Here is a 9,801-nt window from a genome sequence, read left to right on the forward strand (position 1 = left end):
GGAATGCAAGCATATATTGGAGATCTCTATGCTCATATTTCTAATCCCCCTTACCCTCATCGGAGGCTGCCTTCCTCTACGACTATGCCCTAACACAATTTGTAACCCTTATTTTGTAAGCCACATGTCATAGCCTGTCTGTATCAGGATTGGTTACCCCTTGCCATGCCCTCAACGATAATTCTAATGATAGATGATATTTATTAATATTACATATCAAATGAACATGCTGTAATTTTGCACAACTATATGCATATAATAGTTATTCTGGCTGCTCTATATATATATGATGAAACGTAATACTTGCTTAATTTATAAATTCATTGATTCATAGAACCCAACAAGACAACATTAAAGTATACTATTTTGCGAAAAGCATGCAAAAAAGAGAAGGTAAAAATATGGAATTAGACTAACTAAAAAGATAAAAAATGAAATGGTATGGTGAATTAGGAGCAAACATAGACTAACTAAATACACATTTTTAACTATTATGTAAAACAGCTATATTAAATACATGATTTACTTAGTTGCAGTCGATTTCCTCATCAGTTGCTTTATGCCTCAAATTTTGCACAAAAAAATGTCACATAGATAGCGAATAAGTCAGACTTGTATGTCGTAATCTCTAAGTTCTAAATCCGTTGAACTTCACGATTTTGGAATTTATACCCGTCGACACCTCTTTACTTCTTTTTATGTTGAGTGAATTGATTCTAGCCACTATACAATGTTTCAAGAGTAGGTTAAAAAACTGCTGAAAAATTCTACATAGTCAATTTGTGCATCGGTCTTTGCAGAATCATTGATTCCTCGCTAAGCATGGTTACATCTTTTCTTCATACTATATTATTTCTCGCACACCGAGATGACTCGGATAAAAAGGATAAGTGATGGTCCCGAAAATAATGTCGCAGGTTTGACAGAATCACCATTGGGGTCACTACTACAGGATTCCACAGGTTACGACAGCGGAGGTACAGTTTCTTATTCCTCTACAGTATGTCCTTGAAGTTTGACAACGATCTTATCACGCATTTTCTTGAAGTGAAGGGAGTAATGACTTCTCTTTTGCGAGGGGAATGGATTAATAGATTATGGTTAAACAGAAACAGTAGCTGATGATTCAGTATCTATAATGAATGATTAACTCATCATTGCCAGTGTCCAGGTAAAGAGTAAAATTTGTCAAAGAAATAATCAGGCAGAAATAGTTCACCCTGCTCTAATTTTTTGACTTGTTCTTATTTCCGTCAAACTATTTTTGGGCTTATTAACGTCCAAACTATCATTTGTTCGGCATTTTAATCCTGTCTGAATATGGAATGATAGAATAAAATTTTACATTAAATATTTAAAAAATGACAATCTAACAATATACGTTTATAGTTTGCTTTATACTAACATGGACAGTTTTGAAGACATAATATTTTATTACAAAGAAAACAATTTGATTTTTTGGGCAAAGAAAACCATTTCTTAGTAGTTGAGTAATAAACTTACCAAATAGCAAAAGTACTGGTCTGGTCTTGTGTGCAATGGCTTGCACTGATCCCTAGCTTTCCATCACTAGTCCCCCAGCGTTTGATTGATTATTCAGTAGCGTCGGATCGGTCGGCAGTTAGCTTGCATGCAGAGATTTAGAATTAACTACTACTCCCTCTGTAGGAGTAGTTTGCATGCAGAGATTTTGAATCAATTGCGGTTTATTTTCTGGCAACTAATCCCGTAAATCACGTCAGATAGTTTCATCCCAGCTATCGCTGCTTCCTTCACGAATGCTTCGATTTTTTTTTTTTTTGAAACGGAGGCAAAAGTTTTGCCTCATCTCATTAATAAAGAAGAAGAGAATTGTCCGGTTAATTAACGGAAAACCGGGCAAAAACCGTTACAACATGCCCATATAGGACATCCCGGACGACCTGGCAACCCAAAAAAAACGCACACACGCCGTCGAGGAGAAAAGCGTCGAGGTAGCAATCTGGTGTCATCGTCATCACACCTCCGCCAGGGCGACTCCGACTCCACCATCAACGACCACCAATGAAGCTCTCACCATAAACGAGCGTCGAGGCTTGCGCCGGACAGCGCCAAACAGTCCACCGCACGCGCCGAAGACCAGGCAGCTCCGACTCTGGCGATGAGCATTGCAGGGGGAAAGCGCTGGACCTGCGCCGAGCCAGCGCCGGAACCGACCATCCGTCTCGTGTCATCGTCACCGCGGAAGCACCTCTTCTGCAGCTCCGACTTCAGGAAGACAAGTGAGGCTCGGCAGCCCCTCGAACACGCCGGATGAGACCGACTACCAAAGCCCAGCAGCAGCCCAACTCTGCCTGAAGCCACCATCGTTGCCATACAAGAAGTTGCGCCACGTCACCATTGCCGGACGCACACCTGCCGACCGCAATGCCGCGAGCGTCCAGCCCATGGAGTGCGCAAACGGGATCCAAAGCTCTTCAAGACGACACCCCAAAGAAGGAAGCGACGATGTCGACGCAGTCGTCCGACCTGACATGGCCTTATGCTTTCACCCGAAAAGCTGGAACCGAGGGTGTGCAGGGGGTGGACTCCACGGCGGCGCCTCCAAGGAGGTGACACGATGTCCGCGGACGCCGACGTCGCCGACCGGCAAGATCCGGCAAGCTTTCGCCCCAAGCACCTCCCAACACCACACCCACACGCGAAGCACCGCACCGCTGACCTGCACACCTCCCATGAAGTCATCGCGCCATGACCAAGTAGAAGCCACCACATACCTCGCCGACGGCCAAGACGCCGCCGAGCCCGATCCGGCAGAAAACGACCAGATCTGGCATTCCACCGCCGCTGCAACAGCACAGAGACCTCCAAAGGCCGGCACGCTGCCAGCCATTGCGAAGACGAGCCCCTCGTAGCAGGAAGGGGAGGGCCGCGCCCACCCCGACGCACCGAAGATGGGCGTCCGGCCGAAACCGGAGCCCGCCGACGAAGCAAACCGCGGCTGCCACCCGCGAGAGACGCTGCTATAGATCGGCAAGCCGGAGAAGAGCCACGGGGACGAGCTCCGAAGACCTACCGGCGCCGCTGCCAAGGCCACCGTCCCGCCTGGAGCCGCCGAGATGCGCAGGAGAAAGGGGATCGAGCCTCCCCCACCTCGAGCGCCTGCCGCCAGACGAGGAGAACCCCGCCGCACGCCGCGCCTTGCGCGCCCACGCCGCGCCTTGCGTGCCCACGCCGCGCCGCCGCCCGACCACGGCCACCCCCGCCAGATCCGCGCGAGCTCCGCCTCGAGCTCCCGCCGGAGCGGACGGTCCGCGCCGCCCCCGCCTGAGCCGGAGGTGAGGAAGACCCCGCCGCCGCCGAGCTGCGCGGGCTTCGCCCGGCAACGTCTGCCAGCGGCGGCGAGGGGAGGAGCGGAAGGCCGAGACTGAGCGGCGGCGGCAGGATTCGCTCCCTGGCCGCCCACGGGAGCGAACTGGGGAGCGCAGATTTCACTTCCTGCTTCGATTTTTTATGTGCTTCCGATGCACCAGTAGATGAGGACGACTAGGAAGCAAACATTGTCATATGTGGAAACAGTTTTCACTAAAAGTTGAAGCATGTCACCTGTGTGGTAGTAAGGGCGGAATTGAACAATTATTTTGTTTCCATCGACCAAAGAGTTTGCTTCTAACCAAACAAATATTTATTTCCCAACATAATTTCTTTTTCCATTATAACAGTTCTGTTGGTTTAACAAATTGGATTTTTGCTTCCAAAGATATTAGAATACACATCCGAAGCAATCCCAATTTTCTTCCATAAAACAAAAAGAAGTCGTGCCCAGTCTGGTCATCTAGGCATATGATCCAGTGGTAGGCTGATGGCATCTCTACTTTTGGTGGTATGCTTCCTTTCGATGGTGTTTTGTGCTTCCTGCCGATGGTGCGATGGTGGTCGTGCTTCCTTCCAACAGTGATGGTGTTTCCTTCCGATGGTGGTCAGGCTTCCTTCAGATGGTAGGCTGGCTTCCTCATCGGGGGCCGTGCTTCCTTCCAGTAGTGTGCGTTCTCCTCCATCTCGGGTCGATCGGATCGGAGTGGCGCCAGTGAGGAGTGGCATGAACAGAGCGACACCACCGCATGGATGCACCTTTTGCCGAGAGCCGTGCTTTCATGCGATGGTGGCGATGCGATGGTAACTTCCTAGTGATCCTCCAAGTAGATTGGTGAACCGAGCAGTACTCTGCTGGTCGAGAGGTCGGGCCGGGCACCTAAGGAGAGGTGCGCAACGGCGCGGTGGACTGAGGGACGACACGAGCAGCGACACTAGTGGAGAGGGCATGACGGCGTGGTGGCGAGGATGATTGAAAGCAGGAGAGAAGAGAGTAGAGGTGACGGGGCGATGGGTTGAAACGAGATGGGTAGAGCATTTCCAATGGTAGATGTAGAGGCAAAAATAACTACCCAAGACCCAAAAACACTGCTCCAACCGCTCCACCTCCCGGAGATGTAAACTATAACACTTCGCGGTGTAAATTTACATCTCCAACTTCATGAAATGTAAAAACACGTCCGCCCGCCAACCACCCAACTGCCACTTCCTTCCCCTTCTGTGCGACCGGTCGCCGCCGACCGACTCTACCACTGGCCAAATCGGCACCAAATCGACGCCAACGCCCCAGCCCCACGGTCACCGAGCCCGCCGCGACTTCACCCCCCTTCCTTGTCCCCCGCCGCCTGCCTCACCGGCGCGCCGACCGCAGCCGCCGATTCACTTTCGGTCGCCGCCGAATTTAAGCTTCTTCGCCGGCTATGGCTGGCCTAAACACCTTCTCCGGTGGCCGTCGGGCCCACCGCGACTCCCCTTCCCCTCCCATCCCCCGCCGCCCGCAGCCGCCGATTCGCTTTCTACCTCCGCCGAATCAAAACTTCTCCAGCGGCTGCAACTGGCCTAAATGCCTTCTCCCATAGTCGCCGGGACCGCCGCGACTTCGCCCCGCGTCCCCTGCCTCCTGCCTCACTGGCCCGCCACCTTCCCGATCCACTTTCTGCCGCCGCCGTCGTATCTACCTCTACATATACTTATATTTTATTAAACCTCGCTGGCTCGCCTATATGGAGTTTCATATCACTCTATATGAAGAAGATACTGGATATACTTATATTTCGTTATGACTCTATATCTACCTCTACATATACTATCTAAAAAGAATGTAACACGCGTTTCATATCACGTATGTCCTTTGTTCAACCTTTGTACCTCATAGCCCCGTTTTGTTTTTCTTTTCCTCTCCCGTCTTTGATTTTTGTGCAACAATTTTTCCTAAAAGCCGCTTCAGCTGTAATGTCTTATTAACTTATTACAAAGAAAGCAAGGTTTCATCCTTAGTCCAACGTCCCTAATTAAGCACCCTCCCTATTTTGATTTTTTTTCTCACCCATCTTTGAATATTTTCCACCAATTTTTCCTAAAAACCGCCTCAACTGAACCATATTTTATTGACTTAATAATCTGGGTCTGTCTAGGATATATCTAGATGTGACATAGTTATGTCACATATAAACTGATGTCCACTCTGTTTGTGGTCTTTTTTTTGTTTCTTGTTGCTGCCTTATATATTTGTGGGAGCTTAGATGTGACATCTCTAAAAAACATCTAGATGAGAATTAGACAAACTGTAATAATTCCCTCATTCCTTTATATAAGGTGTATTATTTTCTGCATGATAACCAATGCATATAATTATAAATAATTTAGGACAAACCCTTGTCTAATTTGTGAATTAGCGGCAAGTAAAACATTTAGGCTATAAAAGAAAGAACTACACACAATCGAGAGAGAGAGATAGTTTCCTTTTTATTTCTCTAAGATATATGCAATCAAGAGAGAGATGCTTTACTTTTTTTGCAGGGCCAAGATCGAAATCATAAGGAATTAGAACAAATACACCTTACATTATGGATTTTTATAAGAAAACAAATACACATTATATAAAAGAACGGAGGGAGTATTTATAGTAAGCTAAAGGGCTGTGTCAGTTCTGCCCGGGCCCCGAAATTTCAGGACGCATTAGCATCTAGTTGGAATCTAACTTGGCTGATTTCGGTTGTAAGTTAAGAAAGAATTAGGAAAGTCGTCACGAGAACGCAACTGTTGCATGTACGTAACCCGAGAAGTTCCTCAATCAGTCAAGCGTGTCATGTCCAACTGCCGATTGCTTGCCACCACACCAAGTTATTTCCAATCCTTCAGACAACCGCTTCGCTATTTGCGCGTGTTTTCCCTGGGATCCACCAGACTGCAACAACAGCAACAAAGACCTAATATAAGGAACAGCGGCCGAGCGACCGGAGCAATGGATCAGCGGCACGACATTAGGGCAGCGCGATGGTCCATGGACTAGTAAGGGGCAGCGCGAGGAACATGGACTACGAAGGAGTTGCGTCGAGAGTAATGCATCGACATCGGTGGCATGGCACTAGGGTGAGCGCAGAATATATTTTTTCTTAGCCCTAGGGCAGGGCGCTAGACCATGGATTATTAGATGACACTCATGGGCAGGCACGTATATGATGGTCGACCGTGGACATTGCTCACGCCTAGTTACGAAGTTCGAAGGGTTGTGGTCTATTGATAGAACGATGGTTAACCAAATCAAATGTCAGATATTTCTAATTTTTGTTTGAAATTTCTAGCATATTTCTATATTTTTATCCATATTTTGTTTTTAGTAAATAATTGCATATAGATAGATAGATTCCATTAGATTATGAGGATAGACTATTTTACATTACCCCTTTTGACTGAAGAGGTACGTTTTAGTCTCAACATTTTATCTACATCAGAAATTGTGAACTTTGCAAAATGGGTCTAGGACTCCTAATCTCGAGCTCAAATACTCCTGATGAGAATAGTAAAATCAAATTAAATTAGAAAAAAATCAAAAAGTTTTGGACTTTTTTTGTGGCAAACTTTAAGAAATGTCTCAACTGCATGCAGATTTTCATCATGAAATCATGGTGGAAGTCATGATAAAAAAACAAATTTGGAGCTCCAAAATGCGTTTTAAAGAAACATTTTCAAAGCATGGATTTTGTTTTTTACGATACCTTGCACCAATGTGATTTTTTGTTTTTTTCTACTTTTTAAATTTATTGTTCATGTAGGGGCTTGAGCTCGAGATTTGAAACTTTGTGCCGTCCGAAGCATACCTCAAACGAATATGCTACGATCAGTTTGTCAAAGGAGAATTACAACATTTTCATTTATAATACCAGCAACTTACACCACACGTGGCTGCTTGCTACTTCTGCAGAAGTTGTTGGGACCCCCATATGGAAGGAATGATTAGCCAGTAAATAAGTATTTTCCTTTTTTTGCAAGAAAACCTGATCTATTCATCTTCAATCATGGTAGTACAGTGGACACAAAAAAATTACATCCAGACCCGTAGACCGCCTAGCGACAACTACAAGCACTGAAGTGAGCCGAAGGCATGCTGTCGTCACCACCCCTCCCACGCCGGAGCCGAGCAAAACTCGTAGTAGACAGTCGGAAAGTCATGGTGCTAAGGCCCCATAGGGCCAGCACACTAGAACAGGAACCGCCGCCGATGAAGAGTAGCATAGATCAGAAGGATCCAACCTGAAAAGACACGAATGTAGACGAACAACGACTAGATCCGAGCATATGAGGACGTGGGCATAGCCCAGTGGTTGGGGGCGCATGATTGTAAACCTAACGACCAGAGTTCGATCCACGTCGGGGACGAATTTCTGGAATTCTCATGAGGGATGCTTCTTCTATATCAATAAACCGTGGGTGCTAGTGCCCATGGAGTTTCATTTTTTTTTTAGATCCGAGCATATCTACCAAAGACAGATCCGCCGGAGACACACCTCACGCCCACAGATGATGCTAGAAGCACCACCAGGATGGGGCTAGGGGGAGAACCATATTCCATCTTCAGAGAGCCACCGCCGTCTCGCCTTTCTGAACAGGACACAAACCCTAGCAAAACAAAAAAGAAATATCTAAATACGAAGCCCTCCCGCCGGCGAGGTCCCGGTACCACCATGCCCCCATGGCCCTAAGGCCACCGGTGACGAGTCGGACCAGCGTCAACACCGGCGGGAGGCAGAGAAACCCTTGTTTTTCTTGGGGAGGAGGACAGGAGGCGGCGGCTCAACTAAGTATTTTTCTCAGTTGAGAACCAATGTTTATTGAACTATTATGAACTATCGCACCTTTGTTAATGATAAGTACCGCACACAACTAACAAATTGGCTTGTGACCAATGAATCCAGGAAGGTTTTCAGTCTTCATGTCTTGCTAGTTACAAGATTAATTGTATAGTATGGTAGGAATTGATAAATAACAAAAAAAGATAAAACTTCATATTGTAAATAATAGTAAAGGCAGTGACCCCGGTTGTATGCAAGGGGGATAAATGGATTGGGATCCAGAGTTTCATGAGATGCATCTCTCCAAACAAGATAGCATATCTGTGATGAATAAATTATACATTTGCATAAATTAAATTGCAGTTTTTATGGTTAATTATGATTATTCGTGGTATAATTTCATATAGACATTACATCTGTGTATCTATAGACCGTTAATCTTACTGCCTCTATAGCTAATGCTCCACCCAATACTATTATCTAACATGCATCTCAAAGTATTAAGTAAAATAAAGCATTGCATTAATTAAGATGATATAATGATGATAGTATATTGTCTTCACCGTGCGATCAAAGGACAACTACACAGCTATCCTTTATCCTTAGTGGAAATAACACAATACAAGCCTTTTTCACTTCCTATCAGTACGATAGATTACTTGCAAGATTGAACTCAACTATCAAACACAACTCCCTCTTGGAGATCATTGATCAAACATGGAGAGGCAAATAAAGCGAAGAGCGTATATGAATAAGAAGCATCCCACAAAGAAAACAAAGGAATCTCAAAAGAAATCATGGATAGATGTGATCATAAAGTGATAATTCATCACATCACGACAAAAATACCTCGAATTACATCAGATTGATCTCAATCATGTAGGGTAGCTCATGACATATTTATATTGAAGAGAAAAGGAAGAAAAGATGTCATCTATCTCCTGCTATGGACCCGTAGTCCAAAGAAAATTACACACTCATGGTCATGGTGGCAGCAAGGTTGATGAAGATGGCTTCGGGGATAGATTCCCTTGCTGGCAGAGTATTAGAACATGCATGTAGATTGAATCTTCATGGAAGAGAGGTGTGTGGCGGCAAAAAAAATTCTCAATAAATAAGATGCGAGGTTTCGGTTCATTATAATACCAGCGAAAGAAAGTGGTTGTGGAGGGTATCTCCGTGGAGCCCATGTGCTCCCTGGCAGCGAGTGAGGGGCACATGCGCCCCACGGGGGTTGCCTCCCCGGCCTTTAGTGCTCTCTTGAACCCTCTGGATTTTGGACGAACAGGCGTATCTTTATTTGATATTTTTGGTCGCCGAAAAATTTATTTTCCCGAAAAGTCCAAAAACAGCAGAAAACATAAACTATCTCTGGGAACTAAATTAATAAGTTAGTAAAAAATAATACTATAAATTAGTGCCAAAATTATTCTACAATGGTACAAAAGTAGCAAACAAGCAAAAATTATTGATATGTTTGAGACGTATCACTTCTCTCTAGATTAGACCAGGGAGACAACACACCTGGAAATTTACAAAAAAAAAGTTTACAAAAAGAAGGGAAACTTGCAAAACATGGCGACCGATGATCGGAAGCGAGGAACATGAGCTCGACTCGGTCGATTCTGGGCGCCATCCATCGATTCAGTCGGCATTT

General features: G+C 45.5%; 1 protein-coding gene across 1 annotated transcript in view; it reads left to right on the forward strand.

The window, feature by feature from the left end:
• Positions 1-922: 922 nt before the first annotated feature.
• LOC123155668 (putative wall-associated receptor kinase-like 16) overlaps positions 923-9,801 on the forward strand; it is an 11,960-nt gene continuing 3,081 nt past the window's right edge. The window contains exon 1 of the mRNA XM_044573824.1: positions 923-977. The gene's annotated coding sequence lies outside the window, so the exon portion shown is untranslated. The remainder of the gene's footprint in view (positions 978-9,801) is intronic.

This window comes from Triticum aestivum, chromosome 7B, assembly GCF_018294505.1.
Source record: "Triticum aestivum cultivar Chinese Spring chromosome 7B, IWGSC CS RefSeq v2.1, whole genome shotgun sequence".
In the NCBI taxonomy this organism is placed as follows: Eukaryota; Viridiplantae; Streptophyta; class Magnoliopsida; order Poales; family Poaceae; genus Triticum; species Triticum aestivum.